The following is a 13,379-nucleotide window of genomic DNA, read 5'->3' on the forward strand; positions in this document are numbered from 1 at the left end:
TGTGATGCATGCGATGGTGTGGCACAGAGCGAGAGGTGGTGAGTGCAGAGGACACAGTCACCATGACACAGACGCTCTCTGGGTAATTACCGATAACCAGTGAATCACAGCTCGCTAATGAGGAGCCATTTGGTAATCTAAGTGTTCTTTTAGGAATTTGATTGTGGTCGTTATATATATATATATATATATATATATATATATATATATATATATATATATATATATATATATATATATATCAGTAAATTTTTCAATATTACTTGCATGTTAGAGTTCTACTTATTGAATGACTTGTTCGCAGTTGTAAGTAGAATTTTTCATTACGATGATTAGGAGAATATTATGGATTATAAGAGCGTGTGTGATTATATTAATTTGTAAGTAAAACATTAATTGCAAAGTTGATCGTTCGTGTGTACATTAGCAAGACTAGTGTGCTTGTTTGTACCTTGGTGAGCCAGACATGAGTGAGGGTCTGCCCGGCTTAGCATCAAGACTTGTTATCGAGGGGAGGTCAAGCGAAGTAATTAAGATGATTTAGATTACAAAAGTCAACACTCTGTTAAGTACCGTGATATATTCTCCCGTCTGTTCTCGCCGCCCGGGATGGCTTCGGGAGCTGTGTGACCGACCCACAGGTTTCTAAATTGAAAACATTGATACCAGTTTTTCGTTTTCATTTTCCATTTGTTCTCCCTTTTGTGTTTTTTTTAGTTTTTTAAGGTATGTGTTCTTTCTTTGATTAGGTCTTTGTATTTCTACGTTCTCTAATATTTCAGTGGGTATCTCTGTTCTCTAGTATTTTTCCTACTCTGAACATGAACAGCAGAAGCAGTTCCTCTACTTTAACTGTTCTTGTGAGACGGGAGTTAAAGTCCTGATGTGTGTATGACTGCTTCCAGGCCCCAGGTGTTCTGTGACCCTTGACCTTCTGGCTGGAATTAGTGAGTTTTGGGCTCATGAAAGGTGTTGGCTGGAGCGGGTAGGTCTGAAAGCATGGAAATGTCTGGGTGGCCACTCCAGCTCTCTCTCTCTCTCTCTCTCTCTCTCTCTCTCTCTCTCTCTCTCTCTCTCTCTCTCTCTCTCTCTCTCTCTCTCTCAGACTCGGGAATTCCATTATATCTTAAAGCTTTACCAAGTTAATGATATTATAAATTCAGCTTAGCTGGTCGTTCTTTATCATTCTCAGGGTGTGGTGTGGTCATTATATCTTCACATGTTCTCGGCTTCACTCTTGTATAGCGAGGTAGACTTGAAGTCGGCGACTGTATTGGTTGGTGGACGGAGTACCAGTGAGGTGGGTCTTCCTACCTCTGGTAACGCTTGCGATTTGTCGTCTCCTCGAACGCACTTTGTAGGCACTTGGGGTCGTGATGCTTGGGCTTGCCTGGAGCAGAGGCAGGCGTGGGGAGGAGAGCTTGAAGGAGAGGCGGCGTGGGGAGGAGAGCTTGAAGGAGAGGCAGTGTGGGGAGGAGGGCTTGAAGGAGAGGTGGTGTGGGGAGGAGAGTTTGAAGGAGAGGCAGTGTGGGGTGGAGATCTTGAAGGAGAGGCAGTGTAGGGAGGAGAGCTTGAAGGAGGGGTGGTGTGGGGAGGAGAGCTTGAAGGAGGGGCAGTGTGGGGAGGAGAGCTTGAAGGAGAGGCAGTGTGGGGAGGGGAGCTTGAAGGAGAGGTGGTGTGGGGAGAGACGGTGTGGAGGTGGAAAGGGTTTATGATTGAAGCTCCACACCTCCCCAGGTTATTTGCTGGTATAGCATTATGCTTGGGTCATCAGGAACTGCGTTCTCCCTGGGTCATAGCTGGTGCGTTCAACCCGCGTACCACGAGAAAACACACACACACACACACACACACACACACACACACACACACACACACACACACATACACACATACAAAAAAGAATGGAGGAAACGAGAGGTAAATTACTGCGTCCGGGTCCGGGATTCCTGGAGTCGGCTGTGGCGGCCAACGTTGGAGGTATCATTAGCAGAGGGACTGGGTGAACTTACCTGGGCTGCCCACATTCTATAATGATGCCGCAGCAGCGGCAGACCTCTGGCCCCGGACACTGTACCCTCTCCTGCTCTCTCTCTAACACCTACCGCACCTGACCCTCTGGAAAGGCACGGTTTCTATTTCCTCTGTAGCCCTCAAATTTTCTTCTTCTTCTTCTTCTTCTTCTTCTTCTTCTTCTTCTTCTTCTTCTTCTTCTTCTGAATTCTTTTTCATCTTTTCTCCTGTTCTTTTATAGCATTTATTCTGTGTTGTATGAAAGGTGCAGCGTCGATGAGGGACTTGTCCCCCTGACTGGATTCTGGGACGCACCAAGACCATCGTCGAATATTATTAGCTCTCTCTCTCTCTCCCTCCCTCCCTCCCTCCCTCCCTCCCTCCCTCCCTCCCTCCCTCCCCCACCTCCTAGGATGCTGAGGCTTGAGGAGAGGCAAGCCCTTGGAACTTGCAGAAGGACCGTAAAGACCCATGAAGCGATAATCCAGCCTGATAATCACTGCAGTGTGATAATTCATATGAAATAAAGTACCTCTTACACTGTGCAGCGTATTGATTACGTATGGATTAATCTCAGACGAAACGAAAGAAATTGATCGATAAATTGTACAAGAATTAATCGCACGTTTCGGGCGATGATGTAGGAACGGTGATCTCAGCATCCTTGGGGGTGAATGACCGCTTGTATGAGCACCACGTATCATGGGTGTACCTGGGACTACAGTGGCCAGCAGGCTGCTGCTCCCAGGTACATCCTACCTGGACCTGTCTGTCCTACTGCGGCAACCTACCCAGTACCTGGAACTCGCGTGGCACGGCTCAACAGTGCTTACCTGGTGCACACCTAGTTCTAGTACCTCCGGCTTTAGCCTTTGTGTGTGTGTGTGTGTGTGTGTACTAGTATCTAGAGGAACGTTGGGTGTGTTGACATTGATCTTAAGCATCCCCTTCAATCGAGGATGCGACCCATGAGCACGACGGGTACAGCCCATTAAAAGGATAATGGTGCGGCCGCTGAGCACGACGGCATGACCCCTTTGCGGATGATGGTCTGGCGTCTGAGCAGACCCTGAAGGGTCACATCGAAGGCCAGGGTCGTCACACCTCAGGGTCACATCGAAGGCCAGGGTCGTCACACCTCAGGGTCGCACCGTCGTGCCCAAGGGTCGTATCAGTGACATGCGTGGTAATAGATACGTCAGAATGTAAGGTTTTTCCCTGTGTGATAGATGGGGCAAGATATGCAAATCCTTTTGCTCTGCGGCCTGAGATGTATATTATACGAAGTTATATCGGTGTTTATAGTTCGATATAAATTACGTATAAAAAGTAATGAATATTATCTGTTGTGTTTGAATGAGGGTACGTACCTGATTACGAGTATTTACGACGAGACTGTAGGAGAGAGAGAGAGAGAGAGAGAGAGAGAGAGAGAGAGAGAGAGAGAGAGAGAGAGAGAGAGAGAGAGAGCTACGCATGCGTAGCGAGTCACCGGGGGACTGTGGGCGTTGTTGACATAATAACAAGTTTGTCGTGCGGTCTGGCTGCCCACCAAACACCACTATACTGCCCCCATCCCCCCCCCCCCCCCTCATACCTGGTGCCTACGCCAGCCCTAATCCAGGCACTGGGGGAGCAGCCTCCTCCCCAGCCTTCCTCATACAGGCACTGGGGGGACACCGCAGTACTGCTGCCCTTAAGCCACCACTGCAGAATCCCAGTCGTTCTTGTGTACATCACCAAGACTGTGATGGATAGAGGCCAGCCTCTTGGTGGCCATCTTGGCCCTGCCTTTGGTGGTTTTGGTTTGGTGGTGGATAACTTCTGCCACCAGTGTGTGTTGACGAGGCCAGGGGTTGGTGTTGGACCATTGTTGGCAGCGTGCGTTGGTGTTGGGATTGACGCGTTGCGTCAGTAAGGGTGAGTATTGCCACCAACGAAATTTTATGTTGGCAGTGACCGATGGTGTCAGTGGATGAGGGTTACCGCCGTGGGTGGATGGTGATGTCACTGGTTTGAGGGTGGTGGCAGGGGCTGCTGGTGTCAGAGGGTTAAGTCGAGACGTGCGGGGTCTGAACAGGGCAGTAGGCGGTGTAAAGGTTCTTGCTTGGTGGGTGTGTGACCCGGGGAGCCCAATGCCCAGCTGTGACGCTAGCCCACGCCTGGCCTCGACCCGTGGCCAGCTTAGTGGGGTGGGGCGAGCGCCTGGCGTCTACGCTTGGCCAGCTTAGGGGGTTGGGCAGATCGCTTGGCCTCGAGAGAGTCCGTCCCCCCCCCCCAATCCTCCCGCCCCGACATAAACCTGTCACCAACTCCTGTTTGTTTATTTTCTCTAATTGCACTTTAATGACCATCAGGAGAATCATGAAGAAGTTCAAGGTATTTATAGTCCAGTAGCCTGGCTGGCTCCTCCCTTCCTTGGCACTCGTGACCACTTGCCGCGGTCTCAGTGCAACGTAGAGATGCACTGTAGTGGATGTAGTCAAGTCGTCAGTCATATACCTGAGCAACACCACAGGTTAAGCGAGGTTGTGGTGGTGGAAAGACACAAGTCGTGCAGCCAGATGTCGAAGCGGTGGAGGTACCTGCCTTGGTGTATGTCTGATGTAGGCAGCTGCGTGGATGGTGGTCTCAGAGCATGTGACCTGGTGCCACGTGATGGATCTCTGGGACTGTGTGTGTGTGTGTGTGTGTGTGTGTGTGTGTGTGTGTGTGTGTGTCCACAGGGCTCTTGTTAGGGTGACTGTGATCAGCTTCATCGTTAGGATTAAGTAGTCGTATAATAACTTAGTTTTTACTTCATATAGACGTTGCATATAAACCTTTCATGATTTAGATGAATTGCTACTGTGGAAGTAAAGTTATTTAGTTTAGTAATTTTATTTGCCTTCCTGATTGAATACTGGATGGAAAAATGAAAGAGAAATTGAAACGATATTGGAGAAATTATTGTAGATTATTTAACGTTTACCGAATACAGTAAAGCAATCGGTGCCTCTACAAGCAATATTACGGCATGCTGTGTACTACGAACCTTCAGTACGAGACGGTCGGAACCAGAAATAGCGCTCATCAGAGCACTTACAATCTCCAGGCGAGAATCACCCTCCAAAAACAGGCAACAATGTCAAGCTGGAGACTGTGAAGGGGTCATTTAATCGCCCGCTCTGGGTCAGTCAAATATCAGAACCTGTGAGTCCGAAGATATTCGCTGGGATTTGTATGTTCAGGCACGAGAGGTGCCACACGAATGGTCGTCAGGCAGTACGTAGGAACCTGGAGGATTCGCCAAAATCGCTCTCGTGTGAAGCCAGAGCAGAATGCATTTTATGGATAATAAAGTATAGTAAGAGAAAGTACTGTAGACTCTCCCGGGCCTTGAACTGGTAACCCGCTGTACCCGTAATTATTGCCAACGTGTGGATCACCGGAGTTGAGACATTGCAGGACCTACTGACAACAACAACAACAATATACAAAGCCTTCCCTCATAAACTTGGTTATGAGGGCACTTAGGCCTCCGGGTCGCGTCCCTAAGTAGCCCGTCCGTCAGGCAGGAGGAACTGCGTTGCAGTTTCGGTGACAGACGGAACTTGGGGGAGGGTTAGGGGGGGATAAAGGATTAGTCTCCCAGAGCAACGGAAGGTGAAGGTTGCATTCGTGGAATACAGATGCGCATAGAGAGGGAGGGGGAAGGAAGCGGGGTGTTGGAGGCAACATACGGCCTCTAAGCTTTAAGTTGTTGCCGGGTGGTGCGTCCGCTACCCTCGCCTCACACCGCCCCCCTCCCACGCGCCCCCTCACAAACAGTGTGTAACACCCTCCTCGCCAACCAGCGGCTTCCCATTGCTAAATCCCCTCCGCCCGCCCCTCCCCAGTATCACCCTCTTCCTCAACCATCTGCCGTGCCCAGACGACATAGACCCCAGCACCCCCTCCTGATTAACAGTCCCTCACCACCGGCTGTGGCACCGAGAGGGAGGACATACTGCGTGAATTTCTCACGGGTTCCCGGGACTCTTGTGTATAAACACCGCATAATTCTTGGTTTATTATACGAAGTGGATGAAGAGCAGATAGTAGCTCAGGGATGTGCGTATCTGGTGATAATCTCTCCGATCATTTGTCATAGGAGATAAATCAGATAAATCTGTAAGAATACGACTCATTCATGGTTTTATAGCTAGCATTTGACGACTGGGGAATCGTTACGAGCATGTGTGCCTGTTGTGTATGCATGTGTCGGTTGTCAGTTCAGACGTCGCGTCTAAGAATCTGGCTTACTGTGGTTGTGATGGTCATTGGCTGGTACGATTCTGCAGCTGGTATCACGGAGGGAAGAGAGGTACCCTAACGCTCAAAACGATTCTTTTGTTTTGATGAACGTAAGACTCTGGTGTGGTTTAAGGATGGCCCTTTGTGGTATGAGACAGGCTCTCTGTCCTCTCAGGAAGACTCAGTATGGTTTCAGGAAGACTGGAGCTTCAGAAGGTCTCCTAGCTTCAGGAAGTCTATCTTTGTATTCAGAAAGTTTCACTTTGTTTTAAGGAAGGTTCCTTGTGGTTACAGCAAAGCTATATCTGGTTTCGAGAAGGCTACCTGTGGTTTCTGCAAGGCTGTCTGTGGTTTCAGGAAGATTATCTTGAACATGTAGGCCGAAGTGGAGACGTTCTCTTGATCCGATGTTTTGCTTTTTAGGATCTTCAGTGTAACAGTTTTTTTTTAAACTTCTAACACAGGGACCAAGGTTAATGGACACACACACACACACACACACACACACACACACACACACACACACACACACAAACACAAACACACACAAACACAGGAAAAATACAAAGCAGCTAATCGGATTTTGTGGGTTTTTGACTGTGGGGATATTTTTTTTTAAAGATGTTTAACTTAATCCTGCGAGAGCTCCTGTATATAACATTTGCTCTGGGGAGATTTAGCTTGAGTATTATCTTAACGGTGGTATGCAAAACTGAGGATCCAGAAGTATTATACTTAGCGCGTTCGAAGGTTACCAGGCATCGAGACAAAAGTTTGACGCCCTCCCCCCCCCCCCAAAAAAAAAAGAAAGAAAAAGAAAAAGTAGGAATGTTAAAAGTTTCGATGGAGGAAGTGAACGCGGTGTAAACACTGCGACAAAATACTGTTTCGGGTCGAGAGAATTCCAAGCCGGTGAGGTCTTGGGCTGGTAGGCAGACTGACGTGTGTGGCGCGAAGATGGCTGACTGGGCAAGACATGATGCGGTGGATTCCATCTTGATGCTGACGGGTCTAGACATGGTCTGGGGGTCTTGGCCTGGTACTGTGCATGGTCTGGGGGTCTTGGCCTGGTACTGTGCATGGTCTGGGGGTCTTGGCCTGGTACTGTGCATGGTCTGGGGGTCTTTGGTTTGGTACTAGTTGGTCTAAGTATGGTCTGGGTTCCCCCTGACCTCAGTATAAAGAGGAAGTTATGATATCGGGCGACACCAGTGGTAGGAAATGGCGTGTTGGGGTAGGTATGATATTGAACCCGAGTGGTGGTGACTGTGGTAGTGGTGTGGTGAATGTAGTAGTGGTGTGGTGGTGACTGTGGTAGTGGTGTGGTGGTGACTGTGGTAGTGGTGTGGTGGTGACTGTGGTAGTGGTGGTGATTATGGTAGTTTGGACCTTGGCACCAGCAGTAATGGGGGTTTGTCGGGAACAAGCCCGCTGACAACACGGGTGTGGAAGCCTGTGTTCCCGATGTGGTGCTGCTGGGGGCACTGTGGTGTGTGTGTGTGTGGGGGTTGGGACCCCAGTGTGTATGTTGATTCAGGCGGGGCTCTGTCGCAGTGCCCCCCCCCCCCCCGAGAGGGGAGCCAGTTCTGTGGTGGAAAGGGGTCCCAGAGAGAGAGAGAGAGAGAGAGAGAGAGAGAGAGAGAGAGAGAGAGAGAGAGAAGTGGATTGTGGTTCATGAATTTCGCACTCTTTTTACTCATGGGTCCCTGACTCATCACTGCACACGTACTCATCCTCCCGGCCATCTCTCCCCCCGCGAACCGGCTGCCCAGTTCACGTATTGGCGCGTCCATTGGTGAAACTGACTGACAGGGGAAATTATTATTATTATTATTATTATTATTATTATTATTATCAATTTTCCCAGCGTTCGTGACTACGGCACAGTGGAGGGTGTTCCTCCTTAGATGATGTGGAGAGAGAGAGAGAGAGAGAGAGAGAGAGAGAGAGAGAGAGAGAGAGAGAGAGATGAGAGAATTGCACTGGTTAAAGATAACAGCTTAACGATAAGAATGGTCCTGACGATTGACGAAGGTGAGACTAAACGATGAAGTCGAAGTTGTCGACGATACGTGGTGTTGTAGTGTTGTTGTGGTGGTGGTGTTGTAGAGGTGGTGTTGTTGTCGTTTAAATGTGTGTATAGATTTTTTTTTTATAGACATGACGTTTGGTACGACGGACCATGCAGAGAAGTATTGTGAGGACGAACGTAAACAGAACATTAACGAACGAAAGTGTCTTACACGAATTGATGTTCTCGTTAAATAGAAGCGTTTCCCTCAGTGTACGATTCAACACTGCCTTCATTAAATGTTGATATATATATATATATATATATATATATATATATATATATATATATATATATATATATATATATATATATATGGCCGCAATGAGTTTGCTTGTTAAAAGCTTTCCACGTTCCCTGCACCAAGGCTGGTTCGGGTCCGCTGGTCCGCTGCCTGAACGCTGTAATTTCCCTACAACGTTATTGGAATGTTTCACTGGTATTTTCTATGTATATATATATATACATATTTTTTTCATTTGATTACCTATGTATTTTTTTTTTTTTGTTATATATATTGGGGTCAGGTGGCATAGATTTGCTCGGCAATACATTGGCCTCTTGTTTTGATAATTCTTTTTTTTTTTCAACATCGAATGATGCCTATTTTTTTTTTCGTATTATTCAAACCAGATTTGTAATATGGAAGCGAGAGTGAGGTGCCCGGGCCAGACTGTGTTCCAGGCCAAACAAGCAAAATGTTTTAAGGGTAACATGGCTGCAGTGTTGGGTTCACGCGAACATTCTCTTTGGAAAATATGGCCCACGGGGTCTTGGAATGCTTGTGTGTGTGTGTGTGTGTGTGTGTAATTAACTATTCGTACTGTACTGTAGGAAGTTTTACACTCGTTAGGCACCATTTCTTGTCTGCGTGTGTGTGTGTGTGTGTGTCTGTGTTTTGTCACCTGTTTATACATTCTTACGTCCCCACCTCATCATCTTCCTGCATTTTCATGATGTGGGATTACGAATTTTTTCCAGCGGAACTAATTTCCTTCCTCATGGCTCATTTTCTTCCACAAGTCCACAGCTCTGTTGCGGAAGATGCACTCCCTCACCTGTCCCCATACACGCCCTCCCGCGCTTCCCCACAGTTCATACGTCCCACATGCCTAACCTGCCGTTGTATCCTCTCGCTCTGAGTTGTCTGTCTTCAGAAGTACTCGTCTCCTCTGTTAACGTCGTCCTGGCCTCATAGAAGCTGAAAAACGGCTGTCGTTTCCTCGCATATCCTTCTTTTTTCCCTCCAAAATGACCCGAGTCAGGAGCTTTCCTCTCCCGTTCATTCCACACATCTCTGGTACCATTGTCGTCGCCCCCCCTTGGACGCTTTCCAGCACTTCTTTGTGACGCCTCAAGTGAGAAGACTAGACCGTTGCGACGCTTGCCAGCTTAGGAGTAAACGAACGTTCTCACAACCCTTACACTTGAAGGCAGTCATGACCCCTTGACCAAAATATAGTTTGCATCCCTCGCTGTCATTCTTGCATGATGTGTTGGTGACAGGTTGGGCGTGGTGTCAACTTCTTGGGGTCTCTTTCCCTCTTGGTATTTGTGTCCCACCTGTATGGTATTGACTGCCGTGTCAGTTTAGTCTCTTTCCCATCCTCTGTGGCCGCATTATCCCAGGGTCGAATTTCAAAAGCGTTTGACCTACCAGTGCTGCACTGTCTTGACGTAGCGTTTCCCCGACCCTGTTGCTTCGCACTTCTTTTGCAATCACAAGCAGAGAATGTTTGCGTTGCGGTTCTGCCTCGTTTGGCAAAGTAGCTGCATATATTAGAAACCGTGATGGCCTCAGCACCAAGCCTTGAGGGACACCACCCCCGGCTGTCACCCCTCACCCAGCTGGAAAAATAAACGCACCTACATGTTCTGTGTTGCCATCCAGTCACATGTCAGTCCATTTAAATGACCCGCTGACCCCCACCCAGCCTTGGAGGTTAAGCTTCATCATCAGTCTCGTATGGGAGGTAGTGGTAGAGGATGTCTTTGTTTGCGTGCTCACGCGCGCCTCTCGCATATCATCGCATTCCAGATAAGATTAGAACTACCAAGTTCTCATCAGCTTTCTCTTATGTATGTTTTTTTTATGGCCTACAAAGGATCCTCTTGAGATTATTACGTAAGGTCAGAGGTCAGGGTAACAGCAGTTTTACTTGGCGCACGACGGGGGGGGGGGGGGGGTCGTGTTGCCGTGGAAGGGCATCTGGTCTTGCCATGTCGTTCAGACCCGGCACAGTGGGGCGAGGGGTCTGCACTTGGCACGATATCATGTTTTTCTAGAAATGTTCTTTTCAGAGCTCCAGAGAAGACGGCCTGTCGCAGCACCAGCGTGACCCCCTACCCGTGGACGCCCCATTAACTCGAACCCCTCGTGGTACAGTTCTCTCTCTCTCTCTCTCTCTCTCTCTCTCTCTCTCTCTCTCTCTCTCTCTCTCTCTCTCTCTCTCTCTCTCTCTCTCTCAGTCTCCAAAGTTAGGTTAGTTAGAGTTAATTAGGGTTGATTGAGTCAGGTTACCTAACCGCCTCGACAGACGGGCTTTTGACTGGACGATAAAGACTCGACCGTGGAAAAAAAAAAAAAATTGAATCGGGCGAGAGTTAGTGCGGCCTGTTCATTCCCTAGTCCTTCATCCTTCACTCGTCACCTGGGTTATTCATTCTCTCATTCGGGTTTTTAAAGTTTACGATACTTTGGTTACGTAAGCTCGGGTATTGATTGAGTCCTTTCACTAGGTCTGTAGGTAGGAGTCATTGTAAACGTCATTGCTATGGTGTGATCGTTGTCCGTGAGGGTAATGGTCATGTTAGTGTGGGTCGGATGGGTTGTGGCCGTTAATGGATGGTTCAGAAGTGGTGGGCGGGTGTTACAAACTGTCAAGATATATTCGCATACATTTTTGTCTCGCTAAGAACGGTATTCTAGACCGTCCGGGGCCCAGCTTTGACTTAAACGAACTCTGGTCGTCTTACGTCTAATGAAGGCAAGATGTCGGGCAAAAGGAACATGTAAGGCGAGTGTATAGTGAGATGTGAGAGGAGAGTGTGCGGCCGAGGGAGAGTGCCGGACGAGGGAGGGAGGGAGAGGGGTGGCACTGGGAGTGTGAAGGACGTGGGGTTGGGGGGTAGGTGGAGGGCACGGCGCTGTAAGCCACTAATCATATTGATTACTTCTTAAATCCATGTTTCTGCTGGCCAGCCTCTGAATGGTGAGGTGACGGGTGTGTGCAGGGGTGCCTGGGGGTGAGGACTATGGGTGGCTCGTAATAGGGAGAGGGGCGGGTGAGAGGCTGGGACAAGGGTTCGTGAGAGGCTAGGAGGTGGGGAGGGGGATGCGTGATAAACTAGGAGAGGGGAGGGTAAGGGGTTGGGATAGGGATGGGGCTAGGAAAAGGAGTGGGTGAGAAGCTAGGAGGCTTGTGTTGGAGGTAGGGAGAGGGGTGGATGAGAGGCTACGAGGTGTTGGTGAGAGGCAGGGAGAGGGGAGGATGAGAGGCTGGGGAGAGAGGTGGATTAGAAGCTGGGAGATCTGAGTGAGAAGGGGATGGGGGATGTAAGGAGAGTGAGAGGCTGGGAGAGGCTTAGGCTAGAGGCAGGGAGGTGTGGTGTGAGCCAGGTACTGTGGTCTCACTGAATGTTTAATGACAAACGAACGAAGGAAATAATGGGGTAGGGGGTAATGTGGGAGGGGCGGGCCTACCCACCCCCTTTCTCTCTTAAACACACACACACACACACACACACACACGCACACACACACACACACACACACACACAATGAGCAGAGAGAGAGAGAGAGAGAGAGAGAGAGAGAGATTGTTAATCGTTTGCCTACAAAGCTTTAAGCAGTGGATAAGTTTACGAGATCGTAAATTGAAACGAGCAGTGTTGTTTTTTAGGTAACTTAACCTTCGATACCCAGACATATTTACCTGGTCGAATTTAACCTAACCAGGTCACTAAAGTTACCATTAAGTTAATCTCGACCACTGGGCTGCGTTTTTTTTTCTTTTTCTTAAATCACATAACGTAAGGTATGTTATCCTAACCTAACCAGGATAAAATTCCGATATGTTGACCTTAATTTTTTTTATATAACTATCCTCCATAGACACCCATCCCCGTCTGTGAAGATCCTCAGGCATTCCCAACCAACCTACAACTGTTGTATGCAAATTATATTGATTCTCAGAGGTGTGGTGAGCCCTGAACATCAAGAACTGTGTTGATGATATTCTTAGCATCTTAAAGTCACTTGTTGGCTCTGTAGAGTGAAGCCATTTGCAGGACACTAGGTATTGTTCTGAGGTGTGTCCAGTGAAGAGGAACTGAGGATACGTGGTATAGCAGCTTTGGGAAAGACAGCCACATTACATTGTGCTTTTGGCGGTAAAGGGTGGATATTGAACCGCCCAGTGGGAAGGAGCCAGAGGGGTTTTGTGAATCTTGGCTCATCTGAAATTGAGTTTAGCCGTCGCTTGTTAGTGATTCTCGTCTCCTTTGTTACTGAATCAGTTGCCTCCCCCCCCAACCTCCATCGTGAGTCGTCTCTGATTCACCGCAGACCTTTGCCTGAGTCACACCTTCCCCCTTTTCGTGTGGTTTTGGCCTTTCATTCCATATTTACGTGCCATTTCACGATCGAGGATATATATATATATATATATATATATATATATATATATATATATATATATATATATATATATATATCAACGCAACGTGCAGAAGTTAAGTTGGCCACCTGGTAATGATGGCGTGTCAAGTTCTGTGTTCCTTACCACTTCAAAGTGAGTGTCGCCACACTCTGTCTGTCTCAAGTGTGGCTGTCCAGTGGGGGTTGTTTTTCCCGTGGCACTTCGTCCTCTACCATGCCAACCCTCCCCCACCCCGAGTGTGAGCGTATGTTGTACCGTGGCAACAGATCGTGTGTCTGTATTTGGCAGTTGAGGGGGTGGGTGTAGAGTCAGCGACATATGGCGGAAAATTGAGGCTATTATTGTTTTTGTTTACGTTG

General features: G+C 48.2%; 1 protein-coding gene across 6 annotated transcripts in view; it reads left to right on the plus strand.

Annotated features, from left to right (window-relative positions):
* LOC139758004 (uncharacterized) overlaps positions 1 to 13,379 on the plus strand; it is a 711,662-nt gene that overhangs the window by 162,854 nt on the left and 535,429 nt on the right. The window lies entirely within an intron of this gene.

Source organism: Panulirus ornatus, chromosome 29, assembly GCF_036320965.1.
Source record: "Panulirus ornatus isolate Po-2019 chromosome 29, ASM3632096v1, whole genome shotgun sequence".
Classification (NCBI taxonomy): Eukaryota; Metazoa; Arthropoda; class Malacostraca; order Decapoda; family Palinuridae; genus Panulirus; species Panulirus ornatus.